At 39.8% G+C, this 24,785-nt stretch overlaps 1 protein-coding gene across 8 annotated transcripts in view; it reads right to left on the minus strand.

The window, feature by feature from the left end:
- The window catches only part of Ccdc91 (coiled-coil domain containing 91), a 182,718-nt gene that overhangs the window by 101,833 nt on the left and 56,100 nt on the right, over positions 1-24,785 (minus strand). The gene's annotated exons all lie outside the window — the stretch shown is intronic.

Consider the following 24,785-nt stretch of genomic DNA (forward strand, 5'->3'; position numbering starts at 1 on the left):
AAAGGAATAGAAAGGAAGTAAGAGGACATGGATAGATTTATATAAAAAGAGATAGATTCAGATAAGGTGCCAAGCCAGGCTTAAGTAATGAGGCCCCTCAAAACCTCCCACACAACTCCATCCTCCAACCTCTTTTCTATTGCTTTTTTCCAACAGACTTCCTGACAAGAGTTCCCAGGAAAACAACAGATGCCACATGTTTCAAATAGCTTTTGTCAGCCTGGGCCCCAGAATGCATTGTTATCCTAAGAGGTTCTGAGAGATTATTGAATCTTAGCTATAATGTCACCCTGCAGTGCACAATTTATTCTTTCATTTTTAAAGACAAAGGGTCCCTGACAAAGAAGGGTCTACTCTCTCATCAACATCCAATTTTTCTCTGAGTGTGTCCTTTTACTGGTCTTCTTAAAACAAAAGTAGTTTTTCAGTGGCCTAACCATAAAGGACTACTGTGGGTAAGTGCAGGATATGTCACTTGTGTTGATATGATTCTCAGTTCAGAGCAGAAATTTGTTTAAAAGGTATTTTTCAATGATTATGAGGTGTTACAGCTAGAGCTGGAACACAGAGCCAGGTGCCAAGGGCTCAAGCCTGTGACTCCAGCTACTCAGAAGGCTGAGATCTGAGATTCATGGTTCAAAGCCAGTACAGGCAAGTAAGTCTGTGAAACTCTTAGGGCAAATGAACAACCAAAACAAACAAAAAACAAAACAAAACAAAGCAAAAAAAAAAAAAACCAGAACTGGAACTGGAGCTATGGTTTAAGTGGTAAAGGGCTACCCTTGAGTTTAAAAAAAAAAAAAAAGAAAAAGAAAGAAAGTAAGTAAGTTCAGGGGTAGTGCTGGGGCCCTGAGTTCAAGCCCAGAACACACACACACACATACACACACACACACACACCCCACACAGAGGGAGGCAAAAACACTCACATGCACACAGGCACCCTAGGACACAAGTCTACAGCAAATGCCTTGGAAGGAAAACCCAGGCATTATATTACATTATCTCAAACAGACAAATGAGGGCTTCATTTGCTGCCTTTCAAAAGAGTAGTCCTAAAAAGACTAATTAGGCAAGAAAAAAGAAATAAAAAGCATACTGATAAGAAAGGTGGAAGTAAAATCATGTCTCTGCAGAGGATGTAGGCACATGCATTAAAAAAAAAAAACAAAAACAACTAAAGTACACCATAAAACAACGAAGAATAAGAAATTCACTAACAGTTCAGGGAACAAAGCTGACATACCAAAAGTGAAATCATTATGCTTTATATTAACAACAAACTATCCAGAAAAAGGAAGAAATTGAGAGTACAAGTGACTCTGAAGTGCTTAAACAACAAAATTAACAAGGCAAAAGTTTATACACTTAAATGAGAAAAACACTGCTAAAAGAAAGAAGCCATAAATAAACCAAAAGATATCCTCTAGTCATGCACTGGAAAAAATGATACAAGAGGTCAATATTATCCAATACAATTTACAAATTCAATGCAATTTCTATCAAAATTGCAATGGTATTTTTCATGTATTTGGTAACCAATTAACTTCTTTTTCTGTTTGTGTGTCAGTTCAGGGGCTTGAACTCAGGGCTTGGCTTTAATGGTTAACTGAAGGTAAGAGTCTTTGCTTTTTCCTGCCTGGGCTAGCTTCAAACCACAAGCCTCAGCTCTCAACTTCCTGAATAGCTAAGATTACATGTGTGAGCCACCTTCACCCTTCTTTGTAATCATAAACTTCTAATAGTGCCAAACAGTAAACTTAATCTTGAGTAATAAAAGAGAACTAGAAGCCTCACATTCTTTAATGTCAAAATACATTACAAAGCCACAGTAACCAAGACAGTGTGGCAATGGTATAAAAACAGACACAGGGGAATATGGAGCCAGGAATTAAACACATGTGACACTGTGAACTAATGCTTAACAAGAGAATGAAAAGCATATGTTAGGCAAAGGATAATCTCTTCAGTAAATGGTGCTAGAAAAACTAATTATTTTCATGTAGAAGAATAAAACAATCCTAATTTTACAACACTCACAGAATTTAACTTAGTAGATTAGAGATTTACATGAATACTCTGATACCATACTAAATGCAAACAAAACTGTTCTTGATGAGCTTGGGGGATATGACACTAAAAGTATAGGTACAAGAACTGGAGTGCAGCTCAATAGCAGAACACATGGTCAGCATGCATAAAGACTTGGTTTCAATTCAGAAGGAGAGGAAGGAAGGAAACATAGAGATTCAGAAAAAGGAGAAGAAAGGGAGAGAAGGTGGGGTAGAGGAAGGAACAGGAAGGTAGGGAGAAGGAAAGGAAGAGGAAAAGAGGGAGAAAGGAAGGGAAGAAGGAAGGGAGAGAGGGAAGGAGGGAGGGAGGGAGGGTGGATGAAGGAGAAAAATAGTCAAATGAAACTACTACATAAAACTAAAGGGAAGGGAGGGAGGGAGGGAGGGAGGGAGGGAGGAAGGGAGGAAGGAAGGAAGGAAGGAAGGAAGGAAGGAAGGAAGGAAGGAAGGAAGGAGAAAATACACAAATAAAATTACATCCCAACTAAAAAGATTCTTCAAAGTGATGAAAATAATAAATCAAGTGCAAAAGCAAAGGAATACTTGCAAATCCTACAAATGACAAGGAGTTACTAGACAAAGCGCAAAAAACAAATCTTACAACTCAACAGTAAGAAAAAAAAATACTCTCATAAATAATCCAACTTCAATTGGCCAAGGCCTTGAACATGTGCTTCTGCAATGAAGATGTATACTAGTTTAGGTAAGGACAAGTTTTGTAAGGATATTCAGTATCACTAAGTATCAGGGAAAACCAGGGCCACGAGTTTGGCCTTGTGGTAGAGTGCTTGGCTAGCATTCCCAAAGACCCAGTTTTGATTCCTCAGTACCACATACATAGAAAAAAGCCGGAAGTGGTGCTGAGGCTCAAGTGGTAGAGCTCTAGCCTTGAGAAAGTCCAAGGACAGTGCTCAGGCCCTGAGTTCAAGCCTAGGACTGGCAAAAAAAAAAAATATATATATATATATGTATATATACATATATATATTTTACATATATATATATATATATATGGGAAAACCAAACCAAAACCACAATGAATTATTACCTCTTACTTATTAGAATGGTTAGCATTTTTTAAATGAGATATTGTTGAAACAGTGTTGGCAAAGATATGGAAAAAAAGGAACCATTTTTTGTGCTATTTGGTGGGAATATACATTAGTTGTCATTATGGCAAATCCTCAAGAGATATTAAAAACAGACCTTCTATATACTATAGCCACCTCACTTCTTGGTATACAACCAAAAGAAATGGAATCACTATATCAAAACAGACATCTGTCCTCTCATGTTTACTGAAGCATAATTCACAATAAAAATATCCAGGTACTGATGGTTCATGCCTCTAATCCTACTCAGGCAGCTGAGATCTGAGGATTGTGGTTTAAAGGTAGCCCAGGCAAAAAAGGCCACGTGACTCTTATGTCCAAGTAACCACCAAAGTGGTTCAGCTCAAAGTGGTAGAGCTCTGGCCTATATGCTGGCCAGAGCATGCTGGCACGCGCGCGCACACACACACGTGCACACACACACACACACACACACACACACACACGAACATTATACAGCCATAAAAATGGTAATCCAGCCATGCAAGTACAACAATGTGGATGTGAGACTTATACATATTATTTTACGCAGAATGAACCAAGTCGGAAAAAGATAAATATTGTATGATCTCACTTATCTATGAAATCTAAAATAATTAAACTCACAGAAACAGAGAGTAGCACAGTGGCTGCCCAGAATTGTGAGTGGTAATAAGGGAAATGGGAAGACACTGGTCAAAGGATATAAACTTTCAGTGAATGGATAAGTCATAGATATCTAATTTTCAGCATAAGTATTAACAAGTTAATAATATGATGTGTATGTGAACTTTGCTTACAGAGTACATCTTTAATGGTCTTGCCACACAAAAAAGATAAGTATGTGAGTTAGACCTGGATACCGATAGCTTACACCTATAACCCTAGCTACTCAATAAACTGAGATCTGAGGATCCTGATTCCAATGCTGGCTTGAACAGAAAAGCCCATGAGACTTTTTTTTGGGGGGGGGACCATGGGGCTTGAATTTGGGCCTGGGCACTGTCCCGGAGCTCTTCAGCTCAAGACTACCACCCTGGGTGTTGGCACTGAGCTCTTCAGCTCAAGGCTACCCCCTTACCATGGAGCCAAGCCCCACTTCCCATTTTCTAGAGGTTAATTGGAGATAAGAGTCTCAGGTCCTATTGTGCCTGGGCTAGCTTTGAACGTTGATCCCACCTGCCACCGCACTCAGAAGACAAGACTTTTATCTTGAATTAAACACCAAAAAGCCAGAAGCAGAGGTGGGGCTCAAGTGGTAAAATGCTAGCCTTGAGCTAAAAAGCCCAAGGATACTTCATAGACCCTGAGTTCAAACTCCAGAACTGGCACATACAAACACACAAGCAAGACAAAAGTGACTTGGAAAATGTGTTAACGAACTGAACTGTCGTAATTTCAACATATCCATATATAACAAACTGTTATTTCTATCTCTTAAATATCTACAATGCATAGGTTGATTATGTTTCAATAAACCTGGGATAGTGGAAGAGAATTCTCCTTTTCTCTGAGCTACCATTCTATTTCTGCATAATTGTGTGTGTGCTTGAACTCTTGGCCTGGCACAATCCATGAGCTTTACTGCCCTAGCCTACTGCTGTACTAGTGGAGCCACAGCTCCACTTCCAGCTTTTTGGTGGTTAACTAGAGATGAGAGTCTCTCAGACATTCTTGCCTGGACTGGCTTCACTGCAATCCTCAGACCTCAGCCTCGTGAGTAGCAGGATCATAGATGTGAGCCACAGGCACCAGGCACTTCTGGCACCCTTGGCACATTATTTTATTTTTCGAATGTTTCTGTCTACAGAGTTGCATCTTTCAGTTCACATTAGGAACTACATCCTTTCCTGGAGAGTAAGCTGAAACCAGGCACTCCATGCGAGGGCTCCTTCTCTAGTTATTATTATACGGTGAGACGATTTTATAACCTCTGCCCAGTGCTGTGGCCTGCTTTGTCTAAACCCTCCCCAGCCATATCCTGAAGTGCCTTTTACCACTTACTACCAATTCTCTTCATGACACTTTAGGAAGGCCACTTTTTTTTTCTTCTGGATATTTCTAAAAAGAACGAGAGATCAGTGTCCTTTAACTGCTTCTCCTATTATCCTCAGCTCTCTCTTCCAAGTTCTCCATGCTGAGCAGGAACCACCGTAGACCAGGGTTAAAAGCCTCTAATGTTCCCCCATCAGACTCCAGCACAGATGTGAAAAATCACCCCTGGCTTACTGCTCTCAGCTATACCAAACTGTGCACGCCAATACATATGAGCTATTCTGTGCTTTCATCACAGAGGGTGTTTGTGGGTTTTCCCCCTAGCTATCTTGGCTACTGTAATTCAACATAAGAACTTCTATCAAGATTGAAAACTTCTGCTTGCTTCTACTGCTGACAACACTGTGCTTGCCCCCACTGCTTCTTTTTTGAAATGATTTGCTTAAGACTCTTTGTCTTTCTTCAGAATTTAAGAATGGGTCTTGATTATATTCCTGCATTAACCCTGGGTCCATCTCTTCTACTGGCTCTTCTTTGGCCCAACTTTTAAATGCAGTTAGGCTCAGCTTTCTATTCTAATTTTTTTGTGTGTATGTGCCAGTTCTGGGGCTTGGATTTATGGCTGGAGAGCTCTCCCTTAGCTTTCTGTGCTCAAGACTGATACTCTACCACTTGATCCATACCTCCGCTTTCAACGTTTTTGCTGCTTGATTGGAGGTAAGTTTCACGAACTTTCATGGCTGAGAAAACGCCAGTTTCTTCCCAAGGCCTGTCCCCAGCTCCTAAGTTTCCTGCACAGGTCCAAATCTAAGTTCACTGTTTTGCCTTCCTGTTGTGCTTTCCCTGCCATCCCCCAGACCCAGCATGTGCTCATCACCCCTGGGAGATGTCTGAAAATCACCTGAGCACAGACCTTCTATATCCCTTATATAATAGCATGTTAAAATACCATGGCTATTCACAAGCCACACCTCGTTTCGCCTCAGAGCCCATGTGAGCCCAACTCCTCCACAGCACTGGGAGAGGTGGATAGGGATAGGTGAGGAGAGGAAAGAGAAAGGATTTCCAAGAATGACGAGTTCACTCAGAGCACGGATGTGTCACCTGTAATACATAGATAATACATAAGCACATAAATCTCAAGAGGTGCCAGTTGAAGAAACAAGGCCTGAACAAAGACAAAAGTTAGAATGGCAAAGAGTGGAAGCCCAAATGGAGTTAAGAAGAGGGAAAATTTCACTCAACAAAGAAATAAAGAAGATACTTAATGTCAACATAATGATATTTAAACATAAGGTGCAACATATTATGTACTAGGGCTCAAATTCAGGAACTATCAGCTAACAACTAACACTCTACCCCTTGAGCCATGGTTCCACTTCTGGCTCTTTTTTTTGGCTAATTGGAGGAAAAAGTATCCCAGACTTTCCTGACCAGGCTGACCTCAAACGGTGATCCTCAGATCTCAGCCTCCCATGCAGGGAGGACATAGGAATGACACCGCCTCCCCCCCACCCCCCACCACCCGCCGCCGCCCAGTCCAGCAAGAATACGTTATGGTAATGAGGCAATACTTCAGTTTGAACTCAAGACCCAGGCACTCTAGCATTTGAGCCATAGCTCGACCCTTTTTGCTTCTGCCAGGGCTGGCTTTGGACCACAATCCTCAGATCTCGACTCCTGAACAGCTACATTACAGGTGTGGGAGACCAGCATCTGGCAGAAAATGTTCTTAAATCCTGGTTCACAAAGATGTTTGTTGAATGAATGAATGAAATCACAACTCATATTATTTTTCTGATACAAGGTAAGTATGAAAGTTAACAAATACTTTGTCATGTATCTATCTGTTCAAAGATTTCAATTAAACTGTTTCTAAACTCACAGCTTTCTCAGTGCTTTTCTGTGATATGCTAGGGTACAATTAGATCAATCAACCCTCCAGTGCTTACTTCAAAGTTACTAATACATTGTAACATACCAAACTGCCAAGTTACCAAAAGAAAAACACAAAAATAACCAAACGGTCATGGATGTCTTGAGATTTTTATTCAAGAATACGGGCCAAAATTATACAATATATCACTGAAACCGAACATTACCACAAAGATGGCTTTCTTTCAAAATGCCAAATCCTAAAACATCAATGAAAAGACTCAAGAAAATGCATGCACCTTAAATAGAACTATGAACAGTTTAAATAAGAACAGACATCAAAGGCCACAATTCCAATATTCTCCCTATCATAAATGACAAAGCTGAGACCAAAAACTTTGTTCATAAAGTTTACTACAAGCAGAAAAACTCATAATCAGATTGACTGTTAGCCATTTCAATACTTAAATCTGTCCTGTCAATACTGAACTATTGGCCAACCAGTTGCTCATGCTTGTAATCCTAGCTACCCACCAGCAGATTGAGATCCAAGGATCAAGGTTAAAAGCCAGTTCAGGTACACATTGGAGGTAAACTCTTACCTCCAATTAACCAGCAAAAAGCCAGAAGAAAAAGCCAAGCAAGAGCACAAGGCCCAAAGTTCAGCTCCAGTACCAACAGAAAAAGAAAAAAAGTGATATATACACCTCAGGCTCTTATCTTTAAAGAAACTAGAGAAGATTGAAATTTAACCAGCAAATATCAGTGTTTTACAGAAAATAATAGGCAAAACAACTTTTACATAACTGTCATTGGTATGATTCAGATACCTGAACCAAGATTTAAAAAGGAAAACCTCAAGTATAGTGAAATTCACATTCTAGTATTGCTAGTCATAGCCAAGGCAAGTAGAACCTATGCTAATCACCTCTAGTAAATCAATCCGTGAGTAGCAACAGAATGCTCTTCTGCCACAGGGATGGTCAAAAGCCAACATGTGATTGACATGCTTGTGATGAATTGTCACAAGGCTTTTCAAAATAGAAAAGTTTAGGGCCTGGAGTTTGGCCTAGTGGTAGAGTGCTTGCCTGGCACACACGAAGACCTGGGCTCGATTCCTTGGTAACACATGCATAGAAAAAAGCTGGAAGTGGTGCTGTGGCTCAAGTGGTAGAGCTCTAGCCTTGAGAAAAGTCCAAGGACACTGCTCAGCCCCACAACTGACAAAAAAAATAAAATAAAAAAATAGAAAAGTTCAGAACCCAGGTTCCAATTATATTCTACCTATTCAAAAAGATTGATTCTTAATTACAAATTCTTTGGCCACAAGATGACATTCCTTTCACAGCAAAATAAATCGGCTACCTTGGAGCAAGCAGAGGTAAACACTTCCAGAATATGGAGAAGGTAATTTGTGGAACAAGAGATCAAAATATAGTCCATAATATCCATTGAAAGATCCCCTACTGGGACATGGAATATGGCCTACTAATACAATGTGGCCATGGTAGTACAAAAAAGTTTAGATTAGCCCACACCTGCTCTTACTACCATAAGACAGAAAAAAAAATAGGCATGTGCTAGGGGCACACGCTTCTAATCCTAGCTATTCAGAAGGCTGAGATATGAGGTTTGCAGTTCAAAGCCAACCTGGGCAAGAAAGTCTGTGAGATCCTTATTTCCAAATAATTAACAAAAACCTGGAACTGGAGCTCTTGCACAAGTAGTTTGCATTGTAAACTGTCTGAAGTATTGGCATAGTCTCTCAATTTGGTTATCCAGTTAACTGAAGATATCCAAAATTTCAAAGGATTAATTTACATATCTTCCTTATCCCATTAATGGCATTGAAATTTTATCTGCAAGAAAAATCTAAACCATCATCTCTACAATAAAGCAAATTCCTCCTGGAATATCACTTAAAAATAAAGGTTGAGATACACAAAGAAATTCACAATCTGCCTGTACCAGCCTGAGTAACAGACTTTTCTACAAGCTAATTTACAAAAGACAGCCATGACAACCTCACACATTCATGTCTCAAACCAAAATCTTAAGGAATTAATTAGTTTGTAAAGGAGGAATGAATAAACAAATCAACAGATTCATCACTCTCAAGCTGGAAAGAAAGACTCATGTGGAATTCATTTAAAGAAGACATTTACAACAATGCTATTATTGTTACCACTGTCATTCCTCCATTAGCACTTCTGCTCTGTCCAATACATGCTGTTGACCAAAAAATTAAAAAGAAGGCCAAATTCTACACTGCCTGAGAGCAGACTCTTGCAAAACACTGACGGAACTGACTGGTGGGATGGAGTGACATGACTCTTCTCGCTACTTCTTGTCTTGTTATTATTTACTCTTGTTATTATTTTGCTCCAGGGCTAGGAAGGGACTCCGCTCAGCACAGGATCCAGAGTGGAGATGTTTATCTTCAGCTGTGCTAACATGGCCAAATTTAAGATCCCTAGAGGAGCCAAGTTTGTAACTAAGTCAAAGCAAATAAGAAAATAGGAAAGAAAAAGATAAAGCAGAGCTGAGGATAGGTAGCTCACACCTGTAGTCCTATCTACTCCATAGGACAAGATCTGAGGATCCTGGTCAGAAGCCAACCCAGACAGAAAAGTCGACAAGACTGCTTTAAAGACCTAGCTGGTAACATGTTCAATAAAAGCAACGCTGAGATGAGGTATTGGTGGCTCAAGCCTGTTACTCCTAGCTAGTCAGGAGTCTCAGATCTGAGGATGGAGGCTTGAAGCAGCCCAAGGAAACAAACCAAGAGACTCAACTCCAGTCAGCCAACAAAGGCCAGACATGGAGGTGGGGCTCAAGTGGTAGAATGCCGCCAGCCTTGAAAAAAGCCAAATGGGGAAATGAGGCTCTGAGTTTAAGCTCCAGTATTGATACCAAAAATAAAATCAAAAAAAGATTAGTATATGTGTTATTAATTGCAAATTAGGTTTACACTTTTGAGATTTACAACTCATTAAACTCTTCTTACATAAATATTACTTTCTTAGTATAATTGATTTTTTGCTATAATTATGATCCTCAAGTGTCACCCTGTACTTTCTTGCCTCTCTTTTCTTGAAATATACTGGCTTCAATGTATGAAAAAATAATCATCTTAGACAATTTTAGACATAAAATTAAAATACCAGTAGAATTAATTTGTGAATTTGGAGATGCTAACCTATTATTTTTTTTCCTACTCTTAGGCAATGGTTGCTGGCAAACCAGCAAAAAGGTTACATCTCTGTCTCATGTAAGTCCTATCAACAATTCTGAAATTAATGTCAGAACAATGCAGAGAGACAAGGAAGAGATGCTCTAGTCTTCACAGGACTAGAAGACCCTTGATGAACCCAAATGGTCTTCTATACACATTCCTGAAGAGTTTGTTGTATAGAGAAAGACAAAAATTACAGAAAAAAAAGACCAAAAAAAGGTTCTATTTTATGACCAAATTTGCTAGTCAGTCGGTCAGTTGTTGAAATAACTATGAAACTGGTGAAGAACATAAATTTGAAAAAGGCATATTGCTTTTCTTCTCTGCTGTACAAACGAGACAGAACAGATGGGGGAATTAGTTCCCACTGACAGGAAACGCAGTAGCATTGCAGCTGCTCCCCCAGAGACCAGAATTCTAGGGCTGGATGCCAGAAAAATGTGTGCTCAGCACCTTCTCCCACTACAACTGTCTTGATCTCTCTTCCCCAGCTTCTCACTGGATAATCACTTTTCTACCCTAATAAATCAATCACACAATGATACCATTTTTAATCCCCTCATGCCCTACATCCATTGCAGACTGCAGACTGTTTCTCTCTCTCTCTCTCTCTCTCTCTCTCTCTCTCTCTCTCTCTCTCTCTCTCTCTCTCTCTCTCTCTCTCTCCTTCCCCTCCCCCCTCCCATGCTTTCAACTCCTTCTGTTCTTTCAGATCACCTCTGGCTTTCCTCCCCAATACAATGCCAAAATTGCTCAGGAAGTAACCAAAGTCCATTGTCAATTATTGCCGTAATAGTTTATTACAATGTTAATGACTTAACATGAATTTATTACCTTACAGTTCTATATATCACAAATCAAAGCAGTCTGACTCAGTCAAAGTCAAGGTGGTAGCAGTGCTCTCCTCCTGTCTGGAGGCTCCAGAGGAAGGGAGTCCTTTCTGCCCTTTCAAATTATTCCTCCAGAAAGAAGAACGCAAGTATGGCATCTGCAGGAGGGGGGTGGAACTGGAGAACATCATGGTAAGTGAAAAAAAGCCACACTCAGAAAGTCAAGTATTTATCACTTGTTCTCTCCATAAGTGGAACCTAAACCTTAAAAAAAAAAAAAAGAAGAAGTGAATGGAGCCAAGCGCTGTGGCTCACGCCTGTAATCCTAGCTACTCAGGAGGCTGAGATCTGAAGATCACAGTTCAAAGCCAGCTCGGGCAATACAAAGCCAAAGCCAAGAGATTCTTATCTCCAAGTAATCACTAGAAAATGGGAAGTGGAGCTGTGGATCAAGGATAGGGTGGTAACCTTGAGCTGAGAGCTCAGGGACAGGCCTGGGCCAGAGTTTAATCCCAATGATCCACCCTCCCTCCCCCCCCAAAAAAGTGAATAGTAGGAAGGTAGGTAACACAGGGATTATTTGGAGACATAAAGGGGAAAAATGAAATTTTTTTTTCAGAAAAATGGGTGTAACTAGACTCAAGACAAGTTAAGCTTAAAAATCCAAACATTACATGTTTTCCCTCATTTATAGAATCTAGTTCTAAAAGGCCTATGCCTGTGTGAACATATAGAGAACATAATTATAGTTGGGGACAGTTTGGAGGGATAAAGGGGGAGAAGGGAAGGAGAATGACGGAAGGTAGATAACCCTTAAATACTCTATATAGAAAGATGGCATAAGGAAACTCATTGAAAGCTGCTGAGCAATCAGGCAGATAGAGGCTGATCTGACCATAATATATGCAGGTATGAAATACCACAGTGAAATTAATTTGTACAATTAGTATACTTTTTTAAAACTGGACAAAAATGGAAGACAGCAATGTAAAACAGATTTGGCATATCTTGCTCAACACGATTATTTCTAGTTCCACCCATTTTCCCAAAAATGGAATGATTTCATTTTCTTTGTGGTTGAGTAATATTCCACCTTATACATGTACCCTGTATGCCCTGTCTGTTGGAGGAGGGGCAGCAGGAGGGGAAAGCCAGTGGAGAAAGTGAATGAGGTAAGTATGGCTAAATACCGGCACAGGAACAAGGAAATCTCTGAAGATGGGAGGAATGCTGAGAGAATAACAAAGGGATTGAGTTTGATCAGGGTACAGATTTGTCCAAGCTCTGCCAAATTCTATGTATGGAAATGTCACAGGGAAAGTCCCTTGTACAATTAATAATAAATTAATAATAAAAATATTTGAAAAAATCTTACATGTACATCAAAAGATGGTTTTGGAAAAATATAGCTCATTCAAGGGAGGGGGAACTTGAATATAAAGATTTTGCGTGGCTTTTTCACTCAAGGCTAGGGCTCTCCTACTTGAAGCATTTGCTGGTTAATTAAGATAGTCTCAGACTATCTTGCCCAGCATGGCTTTGAACCATGATCCTCAGATCTCAACCTCCTGAGTAGCTAGGACTACAGTCATGATGGCTCATATTTGCAATGAAATATTATTAGTTATATTTGTAAAGAATTTGTAAGAAAACAAGGACTATTTGTTGTGTTAGATGACTAATAGTATACATTAGCATGAATTTGACCACAGTCAAAATATTCATAAGAAGAATAAACATACCACATGCATGTTGTTACTCGATGAAGGAGAGTATTATGACTGATTCTTGGCAATAAAGAGATCCCTCCAATAGAACAGTGATTACCTTTGACATTATGTCGTAAGTTGTGAAAACAGTAACATTAACCATTTTATATTGAGGACAAATGGCCTGGAAAATCTACTTGATGTGGAGGTTTTAATAAGACTCAAGAACTTGAGCCAGCAGGGATGCTTCACAAGCATTCTGTATGTCATCTGCATAAGAAGAATTTACTTAAACAGAGACTAGCAAAGGCTGGGCCCATAGTCCTTATTACACAGAAGGATAGATTTTTGAAGGCAGCCTGAGCAGACAAATTAGAGAAATTCTTACATCCAGTTATCAGCAGTAACAGTATTTTAACAAAGCTTTCAAGCTTTAGAGGAGAAAAAAAAACCTCCCATAGACTTAGTCTACTCCTGCCAAAAGTTAGCCTAAAATTCAAAGTTGAATTATTAAGCCCTTACAAGTTTTCTTTAAGAGCTAATATAACCACAACTACAAAATTCACCACATCATAACCATTGTAAAAATTCCCAGTATGTATGAAAATATACCATGCAAATCTAGTTTGTTCCAAGAGAACTTAAGGAATGCTTTTTAAAACATCACATTTAGCAGAAGACTATGAACACTTCATGTTTCCAACTAGCGTTCCTATGAATCAGATTCTCTTCTTCTCTGTCATCAATAATTAATTATTTGTTAGGCTGAGCAGAGGAGGACAGAACATTCCAGCCAAGTCCACCGTGGGAGTATTCTCTTCTTTCTGAATTAGGGAATGAGTGATTGGGAGTTGCCTGTTTACTTTTCCCATGTATTGCTACAAAACTAAATGATCTATTTGTGTTTCCTGGAGAAGCAGAAAAAGCATAAGAAAAAAAAAAAGGAAGAAGAGGTGTTCTCTTTGTTTTTTAATCTACCCCATCGAAGTGGCTCAAATTTACTCTCAAATAATAAACCAATTAACATTTATGGGAAAAATGAAACTCCATGACAAATGTCTCTGCTATAGCCAGGCACTAGTGGCTCACGCCTGTGATTCTGCTACTTAAGACACTAAGATCTGAGGATCCCAGTTCAGCCAACTGGGCCAGGGATGTCTAGGAGACTCTATTTCTAATAAGGGAGCAATGGTTCAAGTGGTACAACGTCAGTCTTGAACAAAAAAGCCAAAAGAGAGCGTGTAAGTCCTTAACTTCAAATTCCAGTACACACACACACACACACACACAAACTGATGAAAAAATAATGGCTTGTAGTTTTTCCTTCTTGGATCCTGGATGGTAAAACTTTTTGTGTGGCAGTTAAGAGCTGGTGCTCACAAGATGATAACAAAGCTAACACAATTTCCAGAACTCATAGCAAAAAAAGAAAATGAGGGGAGGTGATTGCTTTATACTAGAGCTCTACTCAAAATGATTCAAGTATTTAAGTAATATTCTTGTAATGAAGCTCTGGACAAAAGAATGACTAACACTTACCTTGTCTAAGCAGGTAATTAAGAGTCAAATCTCACCCTCATAGTGACATGGCCATCCCTGGGCCGATACAAGAACATGATACGCCCATGGTACGTCTGCTTGGACAACAGGCTCATTTTGTCTATTTGGAGACAGGGATTGCTTGGTTGCTTGCTTTGAGGCCCAACTGTTTCTGCTTTTATCCATTTAAAAAAATGTTCAAGGCTGGGAGTTTGGCCTAGTGGTAGAGGGCTTGCCTAGCATGCACGAAGACCTGGGTTCAATTCCTCAAGTACCACATACATAGAAAAAAAGCCAAAACTGGTGGTGTGGCTCAAGTAGTAGAATTGTATTTTCTTGCTTCTATTAGGCAAACCAGAATCTATAAAACCTTTCTTAAAGAACTCAACAAGAAGGGAAGGGAAGAGGAGGGGAGGGGAGGGGAGGGACAAGGGGAGAGAAGGGGGGAGAGAGGGAGACGGAGAGGGAGAGGGAGAGGGAGAGGGAGAGGGAGAGGGAGGGAGAGAGAGAGAGAGAGAGAGAGAGAGAGAGAGAGAGAGAGAGAGAGAGAGAGAGAGAGGAAGAGAGGAAGAGAAGGAAGAAGAAAGGGCAGGGAGATAAAAAGTATCAACTTTTTTTTATTATTGATGAAGTGCTATCAAATATTCAAATATTTATCAAAAGCTATTATGTGGAGCTGGGAGTTTGGCCTAGTGGTAAAGTGCTTGCCTAGCATGCACAAAGACCCGGGTTCAATTCCTCAGTACCACATACATAGAAAAAAGCCAGAAATGGTGCTATGGCTCAAGTGGTAGAGCTCTAGCCTTGAGAAAGTCCAAGGACAGTGCTCAGGCCCTGAGCTCAAGCCTGGGACTGGAAAGGAAAAACAAAACAAAACAAAAAGCTATTATGGGCATTCAGATAGAGCACTTGGACTAGATGTGTATTGTCCAATTCTGTGGGCCAAGAGACTGACATGAAAAAAAATCAATGCAATGCCTTTAATCAGATGACTTGAACAGAAAAAAATAAAACAGATATGATCAAATGAAGAAAATGAGGAGAGTAGCACCATTCTGGACAAGTTAGAAGGGATGAACAGGACATGAAGTAAATTATCTGCTCTAACGTTAATCAACCAGGAAGTCATCCTTTATATCCTTGCTAAATGAAAAACCAAGACAAATACACTGAATCTACTGTGATGTTTGTTAACTTGTTATATAACAGGAACTCATCCTTTATATCCTTGCTAAATGAAAAATCAAGACAAATACACTGAACCTACTGTGACGTTTGTTAACTTGTTGCTGTACAAGAGAATGTAAAGGGATACAAATATATTTTAAACTCTTTCTAAAAATACCTTACAATTCAAGATAAAGTTCACTATACTTCAGGTCATATGTTCTTTATAATTATATTCAAAGCCTCTTTTCTGAATTTTCTCTAGGGTTTCCAATATCATTCTTAAAATGGAAGCTGCAAAAATGAGGCATAAAAGTCATTCTTGAAGGGCCAGGAGTGTGGCCTAGTGGTAGAGTACTTGCCTAGTATGCATGAAGCCCTAGTTTGATATCTCAATACCACATACATAGAAAAAGCTGGAAGTGGTACTGTGGCTCAAGTGGTAGAGCATTGAGAAAGTCCAAGGATAGGGCTCAGGCTCTGAGTCCAAACCCCAGGACTGGTTAAAAAAAAAAAAAAAAACCATTCCTAAAATATCCAAGGCATGCCAATGAGAGTTTAACTCAAGCTAATGTACTAACTCTGTCTGTGTGGGCTTACTCTTCCTTTTTTTTTTTTTTAATGCCCATCATGGGGCATGAACTCTGGACCTGGGGTGTTATCCCTGAGCTATCCGCTCAAGGCTACCACCTTACCCCTTGAGCCACACCGCCACATCCAGTTTTCTGGACATAAGAGTCTCACAGACTTTAAATGCCCGGGCTGGCTTTGAACCAAGATCCTCAGATCTCAGCCTCCTGAATAGCTAGGATTACAGGCATGAGCCACCACGCCCATCTGTGTACTTCTTGTTTTTATGTGGACTTTTTATTGGCTTGTTTTTGTAGCTAAACCACATATGGTTTATCTATACCTCTAAGAGTATGTGACTTTCATAGCTTACATAGTCTATTTATAGATATTTGCAATTTCCTCAAGGTTTAATTATAGTCACTCTGAATCCTTCCCAAATGAGGGGGCTAATATTTCAAAAGAACTGTGAACTCTCGCTTCGTCTGGGTGAAGAGCTATGGCACAGTAGGAGTGATCTCTCCAAAAACACATGAATTTGTTATGGCTATCATCACCCAAACGTCCTGGGCTGCAAAGAAAAATGGGGAGCATGTTTCAAAAATTGTGGTATTTCCACAAAGCTTTAAAAATAATTTTCCAAAAGAGCTTATGGCAAAAACAACAACACCATCATCCTGTTCATGGAGTAAGTACAATACTTGTCCTTCTCTCCTGTCCTGTAATTTTAGCCTGGTCTAACTTTTTTCCTCATATGAACCTCTGTCCGGAGGACAGCTGTGTTGGCTGCAAGTAACATCCACAGAATTCATCCTGCAGATTACTGACAACTCAGAAACCACAGCATGGTGTTAAAAGAATATTTAAACATGCCTTCCAGATTAAAATGTAGTATTTAGTCTATAGTTCATCATTTTGTATGTGACCAAAATGAGATGCATATAAAAAAAAAGAAAAATCTGCATTCAACTATCTTTGACTCCAAATATTTCCTGACCTTTGTGGGAATCCAGAAGCTACACGATTACAGATTTCATATAGGTCTTAAACTTGGATATCTAATTGAAAACACAAAAGTAAATCCTTAATTGGGAAGCACCAGCTTTTATCTGAGGTTTTTTTTTTTTTTTTAATTACAGGTTAGCTCTTGAATAACAGGGGGTGGTAGGAATGGAGAATAAGAATAAACACAGGTCAATCCAATTATGCACGCTATGCATGTATTTAGCACATGCATAGTGAATGAGTAAAAAAATGTAAAACAGGTCCAGTTTAGGGCAGGGGTAAAACAGAGGAGGACAACAAATATGGTCAAAATACTTTCTAAGGGCCAGGAGTTTGGCCTAGTGGTAGAGTACTTGCCTAGCATGCATGAAGACCCAGGTTCCATTCCTCGGTACCACATACATAGAAAAAAAGCCGGAAGTGATGTTGTGGCTCGAGTGGTAAGAGTTCTAGCCTTGAGGAAGCCCAAACACAGTGCTCAGGCCTTGAGTTTGAGGCCCAGGGCTAGCAAAAAATATATGAATATATATATTTTTTTCTGTACATGTGTAAAGCTTGTGAGATGGCCTTGGGAAAAGGAGGAAGGGGAGGAGAAGTGGATAGAGACACAGGGGCTAAGTCTAACCAAGGTGCACCATGGGGCTTATCTGGGTGTGGCAAAATAAGAGCCACCCTATCCCCATACAACTGATTGATGCTGATAAAACATGTAAAAAGCCGGTGCCAGGGGCTCACACATGTAATCTTAGCTATTTTGGAGGCTGAGATATGAAGATTGTAGTTCAAAGCCAGCACAGGCACGAAAATCTATGAAACTGTATCTCCAATTAACGACCAGAAAACCAGAAGTGGTACTGTGGCTCAAGTGGTAGAGTACTAGCCTTGAGCAAAAGAGCTCAGGGACAGTGCCCAGGCCCAGAGTTCAAGCCCGGCCAACAACAAGAAGGAAAGAAAGAAAAGGAAGGAAGGAAGGAAGGAAGGAAGGAAGGAAGGAAGGAAGGAAGGAAGGAAGGAAGGAAGGAAGGAAGGAAAGAAGGAAGGAAGGAAGGAAGGAAGGAAGGAAGGAAGGAAGGAAGGAAGGAAGGAAGGAAGGGAGGGAGAGAAAGAAAGAGAGAAAGAGAAAGAGAAAGAAAAAGAAAGAGAAAGAGAAAGAGAGAGAGAGAGAGAGAGAGAGAGAAAGAAAACAAAAAAAAGAAAGAGAGGAGAGAAAGAGAAAGAGAACTAGACAGAGAGAGAGAGAGAGAGAGAGAGAGAGAGAGAGAGAGAGAGAAGAGCTAAAGTCAGTGTTATCCCTACTGATAAGTAAAAATTTCTTCTTAAAAGCCTTCTTCTCATGACTGAGGGATTTTTGTTTTTCCTTAAGAAGGATCCAAGTTTGAAGTACAGGAAGTAATTGCACCTAAATACCTATAATCCACTAGATGGTAATAAGTTCTGGAAGCGCAACTACCTGTGTCTTGTTCCCCAACATGGCTGCAAAATCAAAGGCGTATGCCACTGTGGCATCCTACTAAACAGTACTTATGAAGACACAATGTCCCCAGTAATATCTGACAGTTTACACTGCTTATACTCTCTCTGTCCTTGGCCCCTATTACTGATTCATCTCCCATAGGGGCACTGGTACTCATACCTGTAACCCTAACTACTCGGGAGGCTGAGATCTGAGGATCATGGTTCAAAGTCAGCCCAGGAGTAAAGTCTTTGAGCTTCAACTTCCATTAACCAGCAAGAAGCCAGAGGAGGAAGTGTGAGTTAAGTGGCAAAGAGCCAATCTTAAGTGAAAAGGCTTAAAGACAATGCCTAGGCCCTGTGTTCAAGTCCCAGTACTGTACATAAACCCACAGATAGAAAATTAAACATAATGTATTTAAGTATATTCAAGAGAGCTTAAGGCATATGGAAAAACAATTCAGCTTATGGAATAGATCTTTAAGTCTTTGAGCTTTTATGTTCACATCTGTGCCAGGGATGCAAAAAGAAGAATTTAGTGGGAATGAAATCCATGCCACAATACTATAAACAAGCACTCTAAAATGAATAAAGAGAAGGAAAGTCAACCAAAGGACAAAGACTTTAAAATCCAACCCAAACACCTTCCTTTAGTAGTACGTTCATAAAAATTATTGGCCCTAGAAGTCCAACAATGAACTCAAATCACTTTTTGAATAACAGGCCACTGATTCACATTTTAACTTGCTTTTTCTTCAGTATTATTTCAGGAAGAACTCTTGATTTTCCATTCAAGACCATATGCATAGTCCAGGTATAACAAAATGCATTTTTCTTCTTCAAAAGACACATTTTTATGAGGCTACTGGAAAGTACATGGATCACAATTTTCCCCCAAACACCATCATTCCTCATTTATTTTCAATTGTCTGAAGTTTATCATTTACTTCTACTTTGACATCACCAACTGCAAAACCAAAATATTTTAAGCTGCATTCTGAATAAAATAATCTGTAGTTGAGAAATCCTAAAAAAAAATTAAAAATGCATAAGATAAAAGCACATCAGCTGGGCATGGTGGCTCATGCCTGTAATCCTAGCTACTCCGGACACCGAGATCTGAGGACTGGGGTTCAAAAAGCCAGCCCAGGCACTACAAGCGGCCATGAGACTCTTATTTACAATTAATCTCTAGAAAATGGCAAGCGGGGCTGTGGTTCAAGGGTAGGGCCATAGCCTTGAGCTGAAGAGCTTAGCAACAGCACCCAGGCCCAGAGTTCAAGCCCCATGCCCCACCCCCTCACATCCCCAAACAAAAGCGTATCTGAAAAGCACGTGTTTGTTTCACATCTCACACCTTTGGGAGGAAAAAACTTCTTGCTAGGCACTAACATATGGAAAATATGATGCCGCTCTCATAAAATGAATAGACCACCATGAGGAAAAAAGTTTTAGCCTCTCTCTGTATCTTCACTGTTGCTACTTTTAGTATAAGCACTTCACCTAAATTGTAAGACCACATCAGTACAAATTTTACAAAACTATTAAACAAGTATCATCTAGGAAGAAGTAGATAGCTTTCCTTTACACACAAGCTGTCACATTACACTTACTGTTTATTATTAGCAAACGGAGAACGTAGCTCATTGTTAATACACATTTAGAAAATAACCAACTGACCACTTTCTTTTCTACTGGCCTTATATTAATGCTACATGCATGTTTACTGATTCCAATTTTGTCATTGATTTATAGTTTTCTACTTCCATGTTTCAAATCACAGAAGATACTGAACAATGGCATGGAAAGAAATGAGTTAGATGTAACTAATCAAAATGCCACAGCAAAAAAATATTTAGCTCACAGAAAAGAAAAAAACACTTTTAGCTCTAAATAGGTGAAGAAGAAACTCAAATTCTCATGCAATTCAAGTAGTTTTTGTCTACATGACACGTTAAAATAGCAAGATACCTAAGACTGTTGGCCAGAAGTTTGGCCTAATGGTAGACTAGAAGACCGAAGTTCAATTCCTCGGTACCACATACACAGAAAAAAGCTGGAAGTGGTGCTGTGGCTTAAGTGGTAGAGCTCTAGCCTTGAGAAAGCCCAAGGACAGTGCTCAGGCCCTGAGCTAAAAGCTCAGGACTGGCAAAAAAAAACAAAAAAAACAAAAAAAAAACCTAAGATTCTGTTCTTCAGTGGTCTAAGAAAGTATATTCAAGGTTGTATCTTGAATTCTATTTAAGAAAAAATCTGTTTCATTTATCATTCTTAAAATGGAAGCTGCAAAACTAGGCATAAAAGTCATTCTTAGAGGGCCATTTCATTTCATTTCTTCAAAGGAATATGAATTGTGACTTTATGTATGAGTGTGTGTGCCAGTCCTAAGGCTTGAACTCAGGGCCTGGGAGCATTTTTGCTCAAGGCTAGCACTCTATTACTTGAGGCTAAGCTCCACTTTCAGTTTTTTTGGTGGTCAATTGGAAACTGAAGTCTCATAGGCTGTCCTGCCAGAGTTGGCTTTAAACCACGATCCTAAGATCTCAGCCTCCGTAGAAGCTAAGTATCACAAAAGCATGCAGCCATACAGCTATGACAGTTTCTATGAATAGAAAGGCCACAATTCCAATACACTCACTATCATAAATGACAAAGCTGAGACCAAAAACTTTGTCCAAGTTCATGAAGTTCACTACAAGCAGAAAAACTCATAATCAGATTGACTGTTAGCCATTTCAATGCTTAAATCTGTCCTGTCAATACTGAACTATTGGCCAACCAGTTGCTCATGCTTGTAATCCTAGCTACCCACCAGCAGGTTGAGATCCAAGGATCAAGATTAAAAGCCAGTTCAGGTACACAAACCCATGAAACTCTTACCTCCAATTAACCAGCAAAAAGCCAGAAGAAAAAGCCAAGCAAGAGCACAAGGCCCAAAGTTCAAGCTCCAGTACCAACATAAAAAGAAAAAAAAGGAACAAAGTGATACATACACCTCAGGCTCTTATCTTTAAAGTAACTAGAGAAGACTGAGATTTAACCGGCAAATATCAGTGTTTTGCAGAAAATAATAAGCAAAACAACTTTTACATAACTGTCATTGGTATGATTCAGATACCTGAACCAAGATTTAAAGAGGAAAACTTCAAGTATAGTAAAATTCACATTAGTATTGTTAGTCATAGCCAAGGCAAGTAGCACCTATGCTAATCACCTCTAATAAATTAATTCATGAGTAGCAACAGAATGCTCTAATTGGTAAATAGTAAATGATTGGTAAACTTCAAGATAAGCACAGACCTGGTAAAACAGGCATTCATATTTACATGATGCCTAAACTAGAAACCTATATGATATCCTAGAATGAAAATAAACAGTATTTTCTCGGGAGCTGCTATTTGAAGGATGTAAAATTATGGGCAACTTTCATTTTCTAAGCTACAGATTCCTGTAATATTTAAAATTTTATTATATTGCTATGAAAATTAACTGTTTTAAGAAAAGGAAATCTAGTAGAAACTCAAAAGGAAGTCAAAGAACACATTTTAGGATTGTATAAAATGGACACATACTAAGTAATAAAAATTGTCTAGAAAGTATATTGCTTGAGAATATAAACTAACAAATGAAGGAGATTTCAAAATCCAATTGAGCCAGGTTCAAGTACAAAGGCCTAGAATCCTAGCAATTCAGGAGGCTGAGATCTAAGAATCCTGTTCTGAAGCCAGAATGAGCAGAAAAAGTCCATGAGACTATTATCTCCAATGAGCCAGCAAAAAGCCAGAAGGGGAGATATAGCTCAAGTGCTAGAGTGCCACCCTTTAGCGGAAAAAAGCTAAAGGACAGCACTCAGGCTGTAAGTTCAAACCCTAGAACCAGCACACAGTAAGTATGTTATCTACTCCATTTGCACCTAAGCTGATAGAAGCTTATACGCTAGAGATAGTGTGCAAAATCCCAAAGCAGCTAGCCCCTCCCCATCACTGTTCCCCATAAAGGAATTTACAGAACCTTGTCTTGGGGACCCACATATAAATACCCAAGGTACTGTTGTTGGAGATGTTAGCATAGTGGTTAAGCAAGACACAGTAATGATATGGCAGCCGTTAAGTGACTTCTGAGGAAGACTTCCTGGGAAGAAGAGGAAATGGTCAAACACTGAATACACAAACAAGATTCTGCTCAGTTTTAAGGACAATTTTTAAAAAGGAATGAGACAGGAGAAGGGAAAACTTTGTTGGCCAGAGGCTGGGAAGGGCAGATGGAGGCCTACACTTCCCCAGGGCGCTTGCGCTGCAAGACTGTGTGCATGGGCACAAGGCCTGTGTGGCTCCACAGCCAGAATCTAGTGTTCTCCCAAGACAGTAGAAACACTGTGGACGGAGTGCTGCCGCTGAAAACCTGTGGTACAATGGGATGTGGCTGCTGACACACTGGGTATGGTAGTCACGGGAAGGAGGTGAAAGGAATGGACACTGTCCTCAGATAAAGAACTCTCTTGTTTTAGGAGCACTTCTTTAAATAGCCGCACTGAGCAGAGCAGCGGCCTCATTCTTCCTCCTCTACATATACCTGCCTCCCCAGCTCCCTCCCCCAGAACTGGACACACTCTCCTGTTGCATAGCTTCATCTCTCCTTCCTGTGCCACATTCATCCTATCCCACACAGTCTAAGAGTCAGATCATAGTGCATAAAATCAACTTGGATTTCTCGGTTACACTGAATGCAGTCTTTCAAATGTCTCATTAATGGTTCTACACTTGTCCCACTTAACAACTTCTGTTTCCCTGACGACCTAGACCCCCTCCCATCCTGCCCTAGTATTACAGTGGGGTGCCCACGGTTTATACCTATAATCCTAGCTATCAGGAAGCTGAGATCTGAGATTGCAGTTTAAAACCACCCCAGGCAGGAAAGTCCATGAGACTTTTATCTCCAATTAACCACCAGAAAAAGCCAGAAGTAGAGGTGTAGCTCAATCGTAAAGTGCCAGCCTAAAGCTTTGACATCAAGTTAAAAAAAAAAAACAAAAAACTGGAATCTCCACGTTGATACAGAAATATGAATCCTGCTTTTTTCTACATCACCCACAATTTCCAGAATTAGCATTAGTCATGACTATACATATATGCATACATATCCTACCATTACTTTTTTCCTATTCTTTTTCTTAGTATCAGTACTGGGGCTTAAACTCAATCTGTGGTAGCTTTAGCACTCAAGGCTGGCACTCTTCCACTTTTGGCTTTTGGGGGTGGTTAGAGATAAATGTATCCCAGATTTTTTTTTTAATTCCTCTTAACATGAATCCTCCACTTGTTATTTGACTTTGTCTTATTTTGTCTTTTTCCAACCAGACTGCAAATGCTGTGGGATTAGGAACTTCCTTTTCAGGACCTAGAGCAATACAGGGCATATAGCAAGTATTCAATTCATATTCTTGGATGAATGGCAGAATAAATGAATGAAGGACCTCACATACCGACCCTTCACTCCCCCAGGAATAATTCCTTTGTAGAGCCATGTCTATGAATCCCATACCATACAAAGTACAGTATTAAAAGGCACAGTACTATACACTGAGAGAAATTCTTTTTTTTTTTTTTTCCATTGATCATGGAACTTGAACTCTGGGCATCTATGCTGTCCCTCAACTTTCTAGTTCAAGGCTTGCACTCTACCACGTAAGCCCACCATTTCTGGATTTCTCACAGACTTTCATGCCTGGGCTAGCTTTGAACCGCAGTCCTCAGATCTCAGTCTCCTGAGTAAGTTAGAATTACAGGCATGAGCCACTGGCACCCAGCTGAAATTCATTTTCTTTAGTCTCCATTAAGTGACTTATTCTGAGCTTTTCCTTGAGATATACATACTGCCAATCATACATTTAAACCAATGCTGGGGCTTATGCTCCCTTGGCTGGCTTCCTCATGACTAGTACTCTACCACTTGATCCACGTCTCTGGGCCCAGCGTTGTGCCGATATGTGATGGTATCTCTCAGATTTTTCTGCTTGGGCTGTTCTGGAACTGTAGTCTTGCAGGTCTAAAGTTCTCTAAATAGCTGAGATTACAGGTGTGAGCCATTAAACACAGTGACTATTAGAACAGTAACATACTTTGACATGGATCACTTAAGAGTGTTCCCCCTGGGTTAGGAGAGTGGCCTAGTGATAAGAGTGCTTGCATAGTATGCATGAAGCCCGAGGTTTGATTCCTCGGTACCACAAATACAGAAAAAGCCAG

Source organism: Megascapheus bottae, chromosome 2 (genome assembly GCF_031878675.1).
Source record: "Megascapheus bottae isolate mThoBot1 chromosome 2, mThoBot2.hap1, whole genome shotgun sequence".
NCBI lineage: Eukaryota > Metazoa > Chordata > Mammalia > Rodentia > Geomyidae > Megascapheus > Megascapheus bottae.